General features: G+C 38.4%; 1 long non-coding RNA gene across 1 annotated transcript in view; it reads right to left on the reverse strand.

The window, feature by feature from the left end:
• Nucleotides 1–428: 428 nt before the first annotated feature.
• The window catches only part of LOC122240259, a 74,722-nt gene continuing 55,777 nt past the window's right edge, over nucleotides 429–19,373 (reverse strand). Inside the window, exons 2-4 of the long non-coding RNA XR_006219726.1 lie at nucleotides 13,412–13,530; nucleotides 8,541–8,649; nucleotides 429–1,728 (exon numbers count right to left, since the gene is read on the reverse strand). This is a non-coding gene — a long non-coding RNA (uncharacterized LOC122240259). The remainder of the gene's footprint in view (nucleotides 1,729–8,540; nucleotides 8,650–13,411; nucleotides 13,531–19,373) is intronic.

The following is a 19,373-nucleotide window of genomic DNA, read 5'->3' on the forward strand; positions in this document are numbered from 1 at the left end:
CTTCTTTGATCACCTCTGTCATGGATATTTTTTCCTTTTAAGAACTCTTACAGATCCCCTTAAATTCCTCTCTCATGGGGTGCCTGGGTGGCTCAGTCGGTTAAGTGTCCGACTTCAGCTTAGGTCATGATCTCATGGCTTGTGGGTTCGAGCCCCACGTCGGGCTCTGTGCTGACAGCTCAGAGCCTGGAGCCTGCTTCAGATTGTGTCTCCCTCTCTCTCTGCCCCTCCCCCACTCATGCGCTCGCGCTCTCTCTCAAAAATAAATTTTAAAAAACATAAAAAAAAATAAAAAAACTCCCCTTTATGATGTTCACTGCTTTGTACTGGGGCAGATCTAGTAAAAACTTCTGTAGGTCCTGAAGTTTAAGTAATTTCAGGGGAACCTCTTTAGGAAAAATAGTTGAAAGTGATTAATCAAAATTAGATAAGAAAATGCATATTTATTTAGAATAAAGAAATCACAACCAAATCAAATTTTAACAAGTTAACAAATGTAATAATTATTATAAAATCTGGAAAAATAACATTTTCATTCAGTAACTGCCTATTGGAGTTACTTAATTATAGTATTTTCTGTAGAGAAAATGGAAATATAATTCAGTCTTCTGTAATGGCTGGTCACATTTTTTATTGCTGGTAATTGGAATGAATAGAATGTACAACTTCACCTATAGATGGACTCACTCTTTATAGTGCTGCCACCAGGTTGTGCCTCATTTTGTGCAATTACCAACAAAAAGAAAAATTGGTGCACGTATAAGTATATAACTGCTTATGCTGTGTCGTTAGGAGTATTCCCGACCAGGCACTTTTGAGAACGACGCCCTCCATTCACAGCTTTACATGTCTGATTAGAAGAATTCTCCACAGACTATTTTCTTGCCTCATGTACACCTCAAACTCTGGTGTCTCCTCCAGGACCCACCTACTTCCTGGGCTGAGTGCCACCCGGCATGTTCCTGTCACGGTAAAGCCTCTGTTCTACACCATCAAGCCATGAACCCAACGAATCAGCACAGGGGTAGTAAGATGTTTCTAGAAATCACTCCTCCACGAGTGCAGCTGGCAATCAGGTCATTCTGAAATGAAGTATTTATGATCCCATACGTATATTTCAATAAACTCAGCTAAACGTGTCCTTCGTACAATTCGTTTGCTGGGACTCAAAAATGTCCTTGGGCATTTCAACAGTAGGGGAAGTAAGACAGGAAAAAGACAGTTTAACTGAAGTTTTTTTTTTTTTTTCTTAATTCTCACTTTTGCAAAGTTTACCAAAATGTATGAGCACATAAGTATGTTCATAGGGTTTCTCCTAGAGCATCAGAAGGGGCCCATGTAAGTGAGGGGCACTGACACTGGAGTTTCATTCACTTCATGCTAAATCTGCCTCTGATTTAACTTTGCATTGTAGTAACTTATGTCCTCATCCAATTATACCTTCTACATTGGATAGCATTTTTACATTTCCAGGGTCTGATACAGCTCTTTTCAAACAGAAGCAACTCAGTGAACAGTGTGGCATTAACTAAGTAATTCATATACATTAATGGGCAAGTTAGAAGAACCTGATCTCTCTCCCAACATGACTCGAGGGTACAGAGGAATATTCCAGGCTGTGCCCCCTCCGTGAGGAAGTCAGTCAGTAGCTTTGGTCTTGAGTTTCTCTAGAACCACAGGGCTTCTTCCACCGTCTCCAGGAAGTCACAGGCTTCTTGGTGAGGATTTCTGGAAGGATCATAAGCACTTTAAATAATAAGCTTTTTACTATAATTTAAAACTGATTACAGTAAGAGATTGGTTAATTAAATTGTGATACATCTGAAAAATGGAATTGTATATTAAAATGGGTGACACAGAACTATGACTTTTGAAATGGTAAAAACATCCAGGGTATACTATTAAGTGAGGAAAAAAAGCTCCACTACAAAATCACCAGTGGAAAGCTCTCCAAACAGCACCTTGTCCTTTACCTTGCCGGCTCAGGTAACCCCCACTATCACTCTTCTGCAACCTCAGAGAAATATCTATCCCCTCAGCTCTCACTTTCTCCCTTTCTCTACTGCCTTCCTATCCAGCTTGGATTCCAAGACCCATTACTTCAACTATCCTCTTCATATACTCTACACTCCCTTAGCCCTGTAACTATGCTTCCCCCCCCACGACCACAATATTTTTTCCTCTTCTATAAACTGCCATCTCATATAACTTTGCCTACTTTTAAAAATTAAGACTTCAGTCTTTTAGAGCAGTTCAATGTTCACAACAAAATTGAGGGGAAGCTACAGAGACTTCCCATATGCACCTGCACCCGCACATTCATTATCAGCATTCCTTCAAAAGTGGTACATTTGTTATGATTGAGAAACCTACACTGATAACCTACATTATCACCGAAGGTCCATGGTTCACATTATGGTTCTCGCTTGGTGGTGTACATCCCATAGGTTTGGACAAATATATAACGGCATGTACCTATGATTATGGTGCCATACAGAGTATTTTCACTGCCCTAAAAATCCTCAGTACTTGGCTTATTCATTCCTCACTGTCCCCCACCAAATACTTTGCCTATATTATTGAACTGTTTCTTTCTTTCTTTCTTTCTTTCTTTCTTTCTTTCTTTCTTTCTTTCTTTCTTTCATTTGTAGGAATCATTATATATTCTGGCAACTGATCTTTTGTCAACTATGTGCATTGTCAACATCTTCTTTCAGTCTGTGTTTTATCTTAACTTTATAGTATCTTTTTTATAAAGGAGTTCAATATTTTAAAGGAGTCAAATTTATCAATTTTGTCCTTGACTTCTTTTGTATGTTAAGAACTCTCTTTCCATCTGCAAATTTTAATGACATTTTTAATACTATGTTCTGAATTTTTAGAATCCTGCTCTACACATTTAGCATTTAACTCAGCCTAGGGAATGAGCAAAGAATTAAGGTTTATCTTTTTCCATATTGATAACTAATTTCCCACCACCATTTTATTATGCCACTCATCAGTAATACAGCTCCTGACAAATATTAAGTGTCACTGTATGCATGAGACTGAGCTCTGTATCCTATTCCATTGGGCATCTTGTCTATCCCTGTGCCAAAACTGTATTAATCAGTATAATTAAAAAAATGTTTAATGTTTATTTATTTTTGAGAGAGAGAGAGTGCGCATGAGCGGAGGAGGGACAGAGAGAGGGAGATACAGAATCTGTCTGAGCTGTCAGCACAGAGACCGACACGGGGCTTGAACTCATAGACCATGAGATCATGACCTGAGCCGAAGCATTGAACCGACTGAACCACCCAGGTGCAGTATACTTAATCAGTATAATTTTGTCAAAAGCATTGATCTCTTTCCCAGCTTGTTCTTTAAATGTATTTTGGCTATTCTTGTTCTTTTCTCTACCATATGAACATTAAGGCCATTTATCAAGTTCTATATAAAACTTGGATGATATTTTAAATGGAATTGGATTCTACATTGAATTTATAAATTAATTTGTAAACAATTGCCTTCTTTATTATAATAAATCTCCCAATCCAAAAACATGTATTCCTCCAATTATTTGAGACTCTTCCATTTATTTGAGATTCCCATTACTTCAATGATGCTTTATTTTCTTTTTAATTGTCTTGTATGTCTCTGTTGGATTTGTTCTTAGGTAAATTATAGTTTTTGTTGTCATTAGAAAAAATATGTTTTATGTGATGATTCTCTAATGGATTATTTGGAATGTTATTAATTATGCTAAGCTTATCCAAAAATTTGGACCAAGTTTCAAATTACTTTTAGAATTTTTATTGATTTACTATTAGAAATAATATTACATTTAGGTTTTATATGTGTATAAATACATTTCAGGTCTTTACAATTCTTGTACCTCTTATGTTTTTGTTCGTCTATTAGATTGTCTAGAACAGCTAGTACACTCTTGAATAGAAGTGGTGACATAAAATATATTTATTTGGTCCCTGACATTAATGAAACCACATTTAAAGTTTCATCAATATGCATGATTATTGTACATTTTGAATATTAAGTTTTCTGCTCCTAGTTTGCTAAGATTTTTAAAAATCATCATGAATTGATTTTTTTAACATGTGCTTTTTCTGGAATTACTGAGATAATCATAGAGATTTTCTTAATCTCTTAATGTAGTTACATCAAAAAATTTTAGAATTCCTTCTGAAGTCACCCATCCATTTCTGAGATGAACTCAACTTAAACATAAATACTGCTGAAGTTGATTTGTTACTATTTTGTTTAGAATGTTTTCCTGCTGTGGTCATAAATGAAATGGATCTATAGTTTTCTTTTATTACATTTTCCCTGATCTCCACAGCACACTAGGTTTTAAAATGAGCTAAGTAGCTTTTCCTCTTCTCCAATTCCCTGAAATAATGTATGCAAGTTGGAGATTATCTGCACCTTAAAGATATAGCACTCTGCCATAAAATCATCAGTACCCGATGTCTCTTTGGTAGGGGAAGACAGTTTTGTTTACCAATTTAATCTTTTTTAATGACTATTAGACTATTCATGTTGTCCAATTTTTCATCTGGCTAATTTTTGTGATTCTATTTAAAGAAAATTTTAATCTAACTATTTAAATTCAGAGCATAAATTTGTTCAGAGCAATCATTTATGTTTTTAAAAAATCTTGACCTGTCAGTAGTTTTTTCAAAACATCAGTTTCTGGATCTGTTTATCCTCGCTACTGTTCCTTTGTGTTTTACTTAATTTTTATAAAATTATTTCTTTTCTTTTATACTTCCTGGCTTCATTTTACAGCTTTCTTCTAGTGTCTTAACCCAATCACTGGCTTATTTTAAATTTATACTTTTTTATAAAGTTATTTTTGTGCTATACCTTCACTGCTAAGTGTCATAGCTTTAGCAATTTATTATGTAGTATGTTCTTTCCTGTTTAGCACTAACTGTAATTTCTAGTGTGATTTCCTCTTCAGCTTATGTTATTTAAGTTTCCAAGCATATTTTCCCCATCTTTATATTGTTGACTTCTAATTTCATTCAGGTAAGAGAATTTCTCTATATCTTAACAATTCTTTAAAATTCTGGGGCGCCTGGGTGGCTCAGTCGGTTGAGCGTCTGACTTTGGCTCAGGTCATGATCTCAAGGTCTGTGAGTTCGAGCCCCATGTCGGGCTCTGTGCTGACAGCTCAGAGCCTGGAGCCTGCTTCAGATTCGGTGTCTCTCTCTCTTTCGCTGTCCCTCCCCCGCTCATTCTCTCTCCCTCTCTCTCTCTCTGTCAAAAATAAATAAACATTTAAAAAATTAAAAAAAAATAAACTTACTGTTTCCTTTGTTATTTAGTACATAATTAATAAGGAGAAATATTCTAAAGTTTGTGAAAAGAAAGTGTACTTTCTATGGAAGGATGTATATAGCACTGTATATAAAACTATCAGCTCAACCATATTAATTTTGTGTTTTATGATAGAAAAATGACTTGTTCACACTGTTTGTAAGCAAAGATACATTCTCTAGTATTATAGGTGAGAGCAAATCCTGCAGTGAATATGGAGGAAGTGAGGAAATAAAGGTGCCAGAGCAGCTCTTACATGCAACTTTTAGGGTTTGTTATTTTATACTGTGGTTGGTTACACTTAACAATTCACCTAAACCTTACGTGGTGACTTCTAGTATAGCACTAAAAGAGAATTCCAAAACCCATCTGAAGAAAGAATGTGGTTTGAAGTTTCTCAATCTAAATCAGCCTTGGAAATGTATCTCTGTCTCTAATGCACAGGGTGCAAAACTTTATACAGCTTGTGTGGTGGGTGGAATGATGACCCCCTCAGAGATTCCACGTGCTAGTCCTGGAATCTCTGATTATGTTACCTTACATGGCAAAAGGGACTTTGCAGGCATGACTAAGTTAAGGATTTTGATATGGAGAGAAGATCCTGATTATCTGCACAGAACTAATGTAATCACAAGAGTTCTTAGAAGTGAAAAAGAAAGGCAAGATATGGGGCGCCTGGGTGGCTCAGTAGGTTAAGCGTCCGACTTTGGCTCAGGTCATGATCTCGCGGTTTGTGAGTTTGAGCCGCGCATCGGGCTGTGGGCTGACACCTCAGAGCCTGGAGCCTGCTTGGGATTCTGTGTCTCCCCCTCTCTCTGACCCTCCCCTGCTCATGCTTTGTCTCTCTCTGTCTCAAAAATAAATAAAAACATTAAAAATAATAATAATAAAAAAGAAAGGCAAGATAGAGAGAGTTTTACAGATGTCAGGCAACTGGTTTCGAAGATGGAGGAAGGTGCCACGAACCAAGGCATGCATGTGGTCTCTAGAAGCCGCAAAGTGCAAAGAAATGGGTTTTCTCCTAGAGCCTCCAGAGGGAACACAGCCCTGCTGACACCTTGATTTTAGCCCAGTGGGAGCCATTTCAGTCAGAATTTTTCCCCCCTTTACATTCGTTTTGTAGGTTATTACAATTTAATATTTTCCACTATATCTTCTATTTTCCTTACTAGTTTTTGTCAGCTGGATCTATTCATTTCTTATAAAGGTTTATTAAAATCTTCAACTAGGATTATAAATTTGTCAATTGATCCCTGTAATTATGTCAATTTTTGCTTTGCATATTTTGATGCTAGGCCTCGAGCTAATTCGTGATTGGTTTGGTTTTTTGGTGGATTGTTCCTCTATTATTATGTAATCTCCCATTTACCCCTTTCAGTGCCTTTTGCCCTTAATTCAGTTTGACTTCTATTAATGTAGGACAAGTGTAGCAGAATATGCACACCTTGCCCAACGCATGTCACTTCAGCGCTCACCTCTATGTGTAAAGACTGCTTGTAAGAAACTGTGACTTTGTGCTCGAGGGCTTTTTTTTTTTTTTTTTCTTAGCCTTGGTAGAACACTCTACTTATCCAAAAGGCAAGCCAGGAGAGCCAGAGAGTTAATGTCCCCAGGGTCACCACTCAACAATGATGGTCCAAGAGTTGGTCAATAAATACTCAAGCTTCCTTGCTCCTCAGGTGAATGTCTCTGAGGCACATTCTGCTCTGTCTTCCAAAGTTCCTCAGGGGACTGTTCTCCAGTTTCCCATAGTGGTAAGTGGCTGATAACACATCTTTGATCAATTGGCTTCTTCTCTTCCCTTTCTCATGTCACCACTTCCCTGCAGGTGTTTCCTGAGACACAGCACCCTCCCCTCCAAAATGAACTACCTGCACTTGAATCCTTGTGTCCAGGGGTGCCAGCTAGCTTCCCTTCGGTTACTATACTTGTAAGTATATATTTCCCCACCCTTCATCATAAGTCCTTTATGTGCTTTAAGGCTCTTCTCTTACGAGAAGTATATAGCTGGCTTAAAAAAAAAAAGTCCAATCTGGAAATTTTTGACTGTTAAAACTTTGATCCAGAGGTCAACCAACTCCTTCCATTGGCCAAATCCAGCTGGCAATCTGTGGATGGCTTGCTAAGAATGTTTTTTTAGGTCTTTAAAGGACTGAAGAAAGTATATGTGACCCACAACACCTAAAACATTTATTATTTGGTCCTTTGCAGAAAAAGGTTGCCAACTCCTGGTTAAATCCACTCTTAGCTATTGTGATTGTTGATATATAGCATATATTTCTAACATTCATAATTTTAATTTACTCTCATTTCCTTTGCAGGTTCCCTTTTCTCTGTCTTCTGTTGGATTGATAACGTTTTTGATCTTCCTGTTTCTCCCTTCTGCTTGTTCAGAAGCTATAGATTCTGGGGCACCTGAGTGGCTCAGTTGGTTAAGTGTCCGACTTCGGCTCAGGTCATGATCTCACGGTTCGTTAGTTGGAGCCCTGTGTCAGGATCTGTGCTGACAGCTTGGAGCCTGGAGCTGCTTCGGATTCTGTGTCTCCTCTCTCTCTGCCGCTCCCCTGCTCACACTCTGTCTCTCTCTCTCTCAAAAGTAAATAATAAACATTAAAAAATTAAAAAAAAGAAGCTATAGATTCTATCCTTTTGGTGATTACCACTAAACTTTAAAAATATATTCCTACCTATAATGTCTTTTTAAAGTTAAGTTGTTCAGCATTTTAACCTTCTCCCACTGAACACTTCATATTGTTGTTTAAAGCTTCAGTTTTTTATCTTTTATAACCCTAAAAACTTTTCTAGCAGTCAGTTGTTAATATACTATCTTTTATTTCTACCAACATCTGTGTTCATCATTATCCTGTGTTCTAAACCTTCCCTCTGGGTTCATTTCTTTTTTCTTTTTAAGTACATACTACGTTGAGAGTCTATTGGTTGGTTAATTGTCTAAATCTTTGTAATTAGAAAAGTGCCTATTTATCCATTTTAAATAGTTTTGCTGAAGATAAAATGCTAGATTGACAGTTAATTTCTCTCAGGGTCATGCAGACATTACTGTCTTCTCACAGCTATTGTAGTAATGACAGTCTTCTGTCAGTCTATCAAGTGCTCCTCTGCATGGAATCTTTTATCCCTGAAAGCTTTTAAGGCTTTTCTCTTTAGTCTTGATGTTCTTCAACTTCACTATGTTGTATACTCATTTTCATTTATCTCACCTGCTACTAGTGTACTCTGTATCTGAGCGTTTGTGCTGTCATCCAATCCTGGAAAATCTCAGCTCCTTTTTCTTCAAATGTTGTTTCTCTCTTCCCCTTTTCTTCACTCCTATTAGGCAGATAGCGGAGGACGGTGTCACTCCTTATCAAAATCCCTACTATTGATCACGAGGTTGTACAAGGAATGCTTGTCCATCATTCCAAATGGAAAATTAAGATAAAATATAAATAGCGAAGTGCTCTTATTTTTGTAAAGCAAAATCCTAGTTCAGAAATGCATCGAGTCACGTTCTTTAAGCCACAGGCATTTAGACTACAGGATTATTGCAAAATCCTGTTTATTATACTGCAAGGCTAAAATTAAAATCACACACTGAATAAACTAAAAATCAGAAAGAGTCATGAAAACTGAAATTTATAAGCGACAATGACATGACTGTCAAAGTCTATGATTTCAAAGTCGTTATGTGAATTCTTTAATAAGGTCGTTAACAAACCTGTTGGTACATGTGTATGGTACGATAGCACGTATCTATTCCACTGTGTGCATGCATATTATAATTCTCCAGTAAAATAACATCCTGCAGCAGCCCTTGCCTGCTTAAGTTTTCTACATGATGATCATGTTTTCATAACCATTTTCTACACAATAATTATCACCATCTGATAGCTGTCTTCTTCTAAAATATCAACTCCTTGAAGTGGAGGCTTAGTTCTTTTCTGCCCATTACTGTATTACCTGGAACACATACCCCCTTGCGCACAGTTAACTTCATACTTGTTGAATGAACCGTAAGTTCATATATTTTTACATGGTCCAGATTTCGAGTCAAAATGAAGCAAGAGAATTTTGATAAACATGTAAACTAGAGCCCTGTCGTTGTGCTGTAGGCCCAGCGGATCACAGAGATGAAGGAGGCAGGAAAAACTTTGGGCAATGCCAGCGCTCGGACCATGCCAACAGTGCGCTGGTTCTGGTCACAGCTGAGGTGAACCGTGGGAGGTCAGGAGAGTCAGAAAGCTTGGCCAAATGGCCGAGAGCTTATTAAGTCGCCCGGCGTCAAGCCTAGATGCCTAGATAGGAGTGTGTCAGCATCCAGTAAATGGCTGTTCTCACGGAAACACAGTGTACAGGATGCACCCTTCGAGAGATCCCACTCAGGTTTGAACACCTTAACGTGGCAGGAAAGGGCCGTCACAGTCATCACTCCACCTTCGTCTTACTCCCTGCTCCACCCACTGAGAACTAATCACAGTTCTCTGTGAATTGGATCTTCCTGTTTCTCACGGGCTTTGACCTCCACCTCTTCTCCTGCACTGAATATTTTACCTTCCCCCCCCCCACCCCCATGTCTCCTGCCTATCTCCTACTTTTCCTTTAGGTCTTTGCCTAAACATGGGAACTCACAGCAAGTGTTTTCTGCTCTCCAAGATCAGGTATACACGCTTGCCCCCTCCCCAAGTAGCATTTATCATACAGCTTTGAAATTGCTCTTTATGGTTATCTCCCCAGTAGGGACTGGGTGATGCTCACAGATGTACCCCAGCACCTAGCACAACAACTGACCCATAGAGTGTAGTCAGTAAGTGGTTAGTGAATAAATGACAAGGAAGTGATCGCAGAATGAATGAATATGGACAGTTCCAAGAAGCCAGATGAGCCGTAGGCAGCCGAAGCAGGCATGGTTGTATGGTTGGTTAAGTCTCAAACCCACCAAAGAAGAGTATATGTTTGGCTCAGGAGTCAAGGACTTTTGGAGGAGACTGGGAGGCCTCACAGTCTTAATCACAGCTGAGCTGTATTAAGCAAGGTTAGGTCAAAGGCAGGGTAAAACCATCAAGCAGCTGGAGCTTGGTCTATGGAAATTTCAGCCTTTCCTTTCTGATGCCTTTGCCAATTCCTGCCGTAGCAGTTTCTTATTTAAGCTGACTCCAGACACCGAATTCCCTCCTACTCTTTCTCCTTTCCACACTACTAGCTCTCTAGCCATCTTATCTGTGAAATCTTAGGCACTGACTGATAAAGAATCAGTCATGAATATTTTAACTGCAGGATGTTCTCAGAAACCGTGGCATCATGGCCCACAGGAAGCTACCCACTCTGCTGCTAGTCAGATGGGCACGGGCCTCATCACTCCCTAAATGGAGGATCAGAGAACCCCTTAGAAAGACACAAAATCAGCCTGACAGAGGCACTGAGGTGTTGAAAAGAGGAAGCTCCTCCTCTAATTTCAGGGGGTTGGATCTGATCTTTAATGATGCACAAACCATATGTATACATTTTCTACCAATTGGAATCTATTCTTACTCTTGAGACAGCTGTTCTCTGGGCATTGGTCCCTATAATGGAAGGGAAACCTTGAGATATATCTTTTCAAACCTACATCCTCAGAAATCTATACTGATACTTTAATAAATGGACACGTTTCTCCTCCAAGAACCCCTCTGTGACAAAAGTATGTTTGGGTATAGCCTAATGCACTCATAATAAATATATACAGCCATGAAACAGGGCAAGAGTCCTGGTAGCCTGTTATTTACAGTAATTGTAGATTGTGAGTGGACATTTTAAAGAGAAGCTTACAAGTTAGTTGTACTTTCTGGTAGTAATTACCTCCCACAAACATGACTCACTTCGGCAGTTTAAATGCAAGAGTTGGGTGTCCCAAAATCAACAGTCTTATAAATAAATCTCTGAATCATGAACTGAATGCATAAATGTTTAAATATTTCTCCCTGATCTCAAAGACAGATTTAGATTTAAGACTTTATGCATTAAAATACTGTAAGGGGAAAAAAAAAAAAAGCACAAAGATTATGCAAGTCTTTGTGGACTGGGGTAAAGCTTTTTGCACTTTGGAAGTCATCATCCTCTCAGGAAGACCAAAACTCCAGCAACCACAATGTTGGGTGTATGTTTTCTTCAATCCAGGAGGGAAGGCTGCTTTTTTATTTGTGCTAACGTAGCCCATTTGTTTCACTCACAGGGTAGACTTTTATGGTAATACAGCAACCTTAATGCTGTTGGGTGGGACAGCCCAGGAGTCTCAGGGGCAATAGGACATGTAACTGAAGAAATGTGGCTGTGTTGACTAGGAATGGCGAAGAAAGAACAATCCATGCCAGAATGAGATATTCATTTTCTTGGAATGCTCACTCGAAGGCATTGTGTATCTCAATAAGCATTGGCTTTCCAATTCATGAAACGTATTTTTTTACATTAAAAAAAGCACACTTTGAAAGTATTAACGGAAATTTAGGCACTGACATCATCCACCTACTTGATTCATTTTTTGGTTAAGTCCTAAAGTTTTATTTGAAAGTGTAACTATCTTAGAATTCTCTGTTCTTTTCTCATTATATGCATGTATTTAGCATGTGGTATTAATCGCCCACGTGGGTCTAAGAGTAAAATATGTAGTCTGAACTCTGTCATCTGACAGATGAGCTTGAGGTATGAACTCACATGTCAATATATATACAGTTCTTTTTTCCTTGTTCAAGACTGCTATGTGGCAGCCACTGAATCCTACAGAATGTGCAGCATCAGTGCAGCATTCCACTTCTGCAGAAATTCTTTTCTTTCAATATGAAATTTATTGTCAAATTGGTTTCCATACTGGCAATGAGAAAGAATGAAATATGGCCTTTTGTAGCAACATGGATGGAACTGGACAGCGTTATGCTAAGTGAAATTCTTTCTCAGTGTTTGCCTGAACTTGATGTCTATTTTGTTCCTAGTTATTTTCATATCTCCAGCTGCTTCTGTTGCATTCCCATCTCTTAGGTTCAGAGAAATACAGGGTTCCTCTGTGGCCAAGGGGAAAGATCCCTGCCAGAATGCTGAACTTCTCATGAAGGTTACTGAATACGACAAAATGGACCAAGTATGCCAAATAATAATGTTGGTGCACACAAATGAATAGCCAGTGGCAACGGCATTTTGTGGAGAAATTTGATATCACATAATAACACTACTACATCTAGACATGGAAGAGGAGAGTAAAATACCTCCAAGGGGCATGCAGCAATTCTGTGGTTAGACAAGGAACAACCCAAAGCTCACAGCATCCCAGGATAATCCTCAGGACAAAGAACTGGTATGGTTGCATGTATTAGGACTCCTGTGTACAGCTCAGCATCACAGGCCAGAAACTTACCACCTGGCTCTCATTAAAAGTCCTTTAAACAAGAGGGGGAAACCAGGCCCACACAGTTTATTCTCTTGGATGCACAATGATCACCTTTAATTGACTCTTGGATTCATAGCATGTCAAAAGATGGGGCAAATTCCCTTTATATATCCAAAGAGACGTTTACAGTACCCTGGAAATCTTTTCTGGCATAAGGAGAGTTTAAGTTTGAATGGAAAAAAGGGTAGTATTTTGGAGGACATTCATCACATGCCCATTCTCAAATCATTTTTTAGCAAGAGTAATTTACTGCTAAGGACAGAGCTCTACGGGACCTTAACAGGCATCTGGGGAGAAGAGAGGTCGCCTTGAGGCAGATCATAAATTACTGGGGTGAAGGCAGAGGAAGCACACTGACCCTCCAATCCTAAGCTCCTTGGCCACAGAACAAGTGAGTTCTCATGCTCAAAGGCAGTAGCAAATCCTTTATGAATTTAAAAATAGTACCAAACTGTCTGCATTTTCTCTGTAGCTAAGGGAGGCTACCTCACAAGGACTTGTGGTTACATCATTAACACACAAAAAAATTAATAAATTTGTTAATTTGATCCTGATGGAGACAAATCAAAGAGAATGTAAGAACATGACTTTAGGAATAAGTGGGGTAACTCTCTTTTGCAAATGTTACTGCTATGTTCCAAAACAGGAAAATTGGGTAATACAAACATGTTAACTTACCCCCGATTTTCTTTCTCTCAGGATCTCCTCAGATGCTCCCAGCTTCACCTACGGTCTAGCTTCACTGACTGTCCTGTGTTGGCTTTGCTTGGGCTCTCTCCAGGGCTTCTGTCTGATACCTGGGCATGACACACCATGGGACCCACTGAGCGCTGCTGGGTTATGTTCAAGCCTGAAGCATGTGGAATAGACTCCCAGTTCAGTGTAGTGATATCTTAACCAATGAGATATGAGGGCTGGGATGCGAAATCTCTTCCCTTCTTCCCCCTGGATTGACTGGTTTGAGATACAACTTCCCAGAAGGTAGTACCACATGTGAGGTTGAACAGTTAGTTGCACAGAGCAGCAGCAGACTGGGTGACACCTTCTTGCATGGGCTCCCTCTCCTTCCTTGCACCATTCCCTTGTCCCTCACAATGTCCCTCAGAGTTGCACTCCCTAATATGCTTAAGTCCTTTGTCTTGGCTTCTACTTTCTGGAGAAGCCAGGCTTAGCCACACTTTTCCAGGAAAAATATTATTCTGCAGTTAATTTGGAAGAATAAGCCATCACAAATAGTGTTTAATTCCTTTATTAAATATAAACATGATAAAGGAGCAGCCCAATCAAATATTAAAACATATTGTAAATCTGCAATGATTAAATCAGTATGCTCCTCGTAGAAGGAGAGCTAGGCAGAAAACTCAATTATGTAGAGTAACTCAGAAATAGATGCCTACTGTGTGTCTGGACCTATACTATGCATCCTCAGTGAATGATCTCACTTAATCCTCACTACAGACTTGTGTAGTAGGTATCATTTATGTCATCAATTTCTAAATTAAAACAAACTCAAGGCCTAGAAACTGTCCCCCAGTCACCCAACGAGTATGTTGCAGAGACAGGGTTTGAACTTTTTAATAATAGAAAAATATATTTGGTAATATTTGGCGAAAAATAAGTATATACAATTATGTATATAATCCATAGATAATAAAACATTAAAATGCATAGATTAAAAAGCTTAGAAAATTCAGAGTCCTAATTTTTTTTTTCTAGATTGGGGTTGAAGACAACATTTTTCTTTATAATTTTTTGTACTGTGATCGACACAATGCTGTATGTTCACTAAGCATTTCACCCTTGCTCTGGCACTCAGGAGAGCTAAGGTTCCTGGCATCCAGTAGGTATGGTCATGTGACCCGTTCTGGCCAATGGGATACAGGCAGTAGGTGCGAGCTACTGCCAGGCCTGGCCCTGGCAGGCTGCACAGGCTAGCAGGCTGTTCCAAGATCCCAAAGGACTCCAGAGCCCCAGAAGGCAGTGGGGCCACTAGAGCAAAGAGGCTAGCTAGATTCCCTAGTTACTGCTAGAAGAAGAGCAACCCAACCAGTAGGAACATGACATGAATGAGAAATAAATCTTTATTGTGTTTATTTCTCAGAGTGGTTACTGAGCTTCAGCGTTGTTTGTGTAACAGTCATTTTAATTATCTTCACAAATATATGTACTCGGCATTTTTTAAAAAGTAAAAAGTAAAAAGTAATTCAAACAAAATATAGCAGTTAGTTTTTTGCCTCAAGAATTCCAAACCTGGCCAGTGGTTTTTTTCTTTTCTTAATTCACTTAATCCTCAACTATATTCCGGGAACTCCATTCAAGGCACTTATAGTGACAACAGCAGTAGCAACAACAATAATAAACTTACTTTAGGTGTAGAGCTTCATGAATTTTGGTAATTGAATATAGTCATGTAACTACAATCAAGATCTAGAATTCCATTACCCCAAAAAGCTCCCTTGTAGTGATCACCTCCCCTGGACTCTGTCCCCAGGCAACCATGGACCTACTACTCCACACTATATTTTGCCTTGCTCAGAGTTTCACACAGATGGAATCACACAGTACCTACATTTTTGTGATTAACTTCTTTCACTTAACCAAATGGTAAGTTTCAACCATGTTTCCTATATTAATATTTTGACCCCTTTATACTGAGTTATCCATTCTTCTTATCAGGAATGGAGTGCTCTAAGACTTAGTTGGGTACCTATTGCCCAGTTAGAGACTACGTTCCTCAGGTGTGGCTGCAAAACTAAATTCAGTCCAATGAAAGGTGGGCAGAAATAATGTATGCAACTGCCAGGTCACCTCCCTAATGGCAAGTTGCTCATCCTGAATTTTTCCTTTCTGCAGCTGGAAAATTTAATAACCAGAGCAACCTTGGAAGTCATGTGGTCATGGTGGCAGAACACCCCTATTGCCCTGAATCACTCACCTATGGATTGCTACAGGGGAAATAAATATATTTCCATCTTATGTAAGCCACTGTATTTTGGATCTCTTTGTTACAGCAGCCAAGTAATTAGCCTAACAAATGTGCTCCCCACGAATCAGGGGCTATATTTTATTTCTCTTCGTAATCTCATCATGATTTAGCTCAGTGGTTTATATTGAATAAGCGTTCAGTAGCTGTTTATTGGAATGAATATCAAATAAATGAGCAAATGAATTCCGTATATGTGTAATGTTAGCACTGAGAAATATTTTAAAATTTAAAATCCCGCATAGCCTTTATTTTTTAAATGACATCAAATGAAATTATGTTCTGAAAGGTTTGGCCTTGACACATTACAATATGCCTAAAACTGAAGTTGGTAATGTAAAAAGTGCAGAAAATTAAATGACTCTCAAAACTGGTACCGACACAATAAGGCTTTGATTTTTTCAGTTTTTAAAGTATCATAGAATTATAAAATAATACAGACAAGGAAAAATTATTATGGATTAACCATCTCAAGAAACTTTATATCCAAATTTATACATTTTCTTTCCAAGAAGTTATCAATCTCCATCAGTTGAAACATTGCTATAACAATTAAGTGGAAATATGTTTCATAAGAGGTAATCAAAATGAATCTAAGGGCTTGATCCCCCCACTGAAACAAACTTGATACCTTGCTGACAAAATCTGGTGAAAACGATTCATAAATCTATCCTGCATTCTTTGCAGAAATTAGCTGTGTGGAAAAATTATAATTGCTTTAAAAATGTTATTTAATTCATCTCTAGGTACTATGATTAACTTAAATAGGTAGGTCAATTTTTTTTACAGCATAAAAATCAACAGAATTTCATGTTGTTTCATAAATATGGTTTTTTAAAGGCTGTTTTGCTCTTCATGGCCAAACTATTTCTACTTCGATGTCATTCCTTCTGTTATTAAAGCTTCAGTGAAAAGCCCCCCTTTTTTATAGTATAGTATATACTATACTCTATTAGTATAGAGTCTAGATGTCAATATAGAAAACCTGAGTTTCAGGGCTTACTATTGCCAAGTGTCAGTGTCTTGTTTATATCAGAGGAGCTAAGCCAGTCCAGCTACTAGAAAATCCTGCAAAGCGTTCCCACTTGCTCTCACTCCACTTGTCTCTAAGGGTACAATTTTTTCTTAAGGTCAAACCAATTCTTAGCAACTGTAATTGTGTGTTCTCACCAGCAATTTACTTATTAAAATTAAGTACTTGTTAGAGTAAATTCTAACTCTAAAAAAATAGCAAATCAATCTCCTTCCCCAGTGAATGTTGTTTTAAATATAATGATTGATTAGCATCCTTTTAGTTTAATAAACTATAAATGGTATGTCCGCATTGCACTCACATTGATATCTCAAACTACTTACCATTCTTTCATTTAGGATAATGAAAAATCACTTAAGGCCATTTACATAGCTGGCATGTAAATTTAAAGTAGCTATTCATCACTAAAACATTACATGCAATTATTAAAATGCATTTCATTGTACAGGCATACATCACTTTATTGTGCTTCACAGATATTGTTTTGTTGTTGTTTTGTTTTATTTTTTTTTACAAATTGAAGGTCTGGGGCAACCCTGAGTAGAGCAAGTCTATTGGTGCCATTTTTCCAATAACATTTGCTCACTTCATGTCTGTGTATCACATTTTGGTAGTTCCTGCAATATTTCAAGCTTTTTCATTATTATTAATTTGTTATGGTGATCTAGGATCAGTGATCTTTGATGTTAGTATTTTAGTTACTTTGGGGCATCACAAAAGATGCCCATATAAAATGGCAAGCTTAATGGATAACTATTGTGTGTTCTGACCACTCCACCCACCAGCCATTCCCCCCTCTCTTTCCCTCTCCTCAGGCCTCCCGATTCCTTGAGACACAATAATATTGAAATTAGACCAGTTAATAACCCTACAATGGCTTCTAAGTGTTCAAGTGATAGGAAGAGTCACATGTCTCTCAGTTTAAATCAAAAGCTAGAAATGATTAAGTTTAGTGAAAAAGGCATGTCAAAAACTGAGGTAGGCCAAAAGCTAGACCTCTTGCACCAGTTAGCCAAATTATGCATACAAAGGAAAAGTTCTTAAAGGAAATTAGAAGTGTTACTCCATTGAACACACGAATGAATGATAAGAAAGTGAACTAGCTTGACTGGCTGATGGGGGAAAGTTTAAGTGGTCTGGATAGAAGATCAAACCAGCTACGACATTCAGTTGAGCCAGAGCCTAATCCAGAGTAAGGCCCTAACTCTCTTCAATTCTATGAAGGGTGAGAGAGGTGAGGAAGCTACAGAAGATAAGTTTGAAGCTCGCAGAGGTTGGTTCATGATGTTTAAGGAAAGAAGCCATGTCCATAACATAGAAGTGCAAGGTAAAGCAGCAAGTGCTGATGTAGAAGCTGCATCAAGTTATCCAGAAGATCTAGCTAAGATAACTGATGAGGGTGGCTCCACTAAACATATTCTCAGTGTAGATTAAACAGCCTTCCTTTGGAAGAAGATGCCATGTAAGACTTTAACAGCTAGAGACAAGTCAATGCCTGGCTTCAAAGCTTCAAAGGACAGGCTGACTCTCCTGTTAGGAGCTAATGCAGATGATTGAAGCCAATGTTCATTGACTATTGTGAAAATCCTAAAGCCCTTAAAGATTATGCTAAATCTACTCTGCCTGTGCTCTATATATGGAACAACAAATCCTGGATGACAGCACATCTGTTTACAACATGGTTTACTGAATATTTTAAGCCCGCTGTTGAGGCCTGCTGCTCAGAGAAAAAAGATTCCTTTCAAAATATTATTGCTCATTGACAATGCACCTGGTCATCTAAGAGCTGTGATGGAGATAAACAACAAGACTAATGTTGTTTTCATGCTTCGTACCACGACATCCATTCTGAAGTCCACGGATTAAGGAGTAATTCTGACTTTCAAGTCTTATTAAGAAATACATTTCATAAAGCTATAGCTGCCACGGTGATTCTTCTGATGGATCTGGGCAAAGTAAATTGAAAACTGAGTTATGGAAAGAAAACTTTCCTTCTGGAAAGGATTCATCATTCTAGATGTCATTAAGAACATTCATGGTTCATGTGAAAAGGTCAAATATCAACATAAACAGGAGTCTGGAAGAAGTTGATTCCAACCCTCATGGATGACACTGAGGGGTTCAAGACTTCAGTTGGAGGAAGTCACTGCAGATGGGGTGGAAATGCCAAGAGAACTAGAATTACAAGTGGAGTCTGAAGATGGGACTTAATGGCTGCCATCCCGTGATAAAACGGGATGAGCAAAGAAAGTGGTTTCTTGAGATGGCATCTACTCCTGGTAAAGACTGCTGAAATGACAACAAAGTTTTTAGAATATGATATAAATTTAGTTGATAAAGCAGCAGCAGGGTCTGAGAGAGTTGACTCCAATTTTGAAAGAAGTTTTACTGTGAGTAAAACACTATCAAGCAGTATCGCATGCTACCGAGGAATAGTTCGTGAAAGAAAGAGTCAATAACGTGGCAAACTTCTTTGTTGTCTTATTTTAGGAACTTGTCATAGCCATCCTCACCTTCAGCAGCCAGCTTCCTGATAGCAGCCACCAACCCTGAGGCAAGACCCTCCCCCAGCAAAAAGATGATGACTCCCTGAAAGCTCAGAGGAAGGTAGCATTTTTAGCAAT

Source organism: Panthera tigris, chromosome B4 (assembly GCF_018350195.1).
Source record: "Panthera tigris isolate Pti1 chromosome B4, P.tigris_Pti1_mat1.1, whole genome shotgun sequence".
NCBI classification, from domain to species: Eukaryota; Metazoa; Chordata; class Mammalia; order Carnivora; family Felidae; genus Panthera; species Panthera tigris.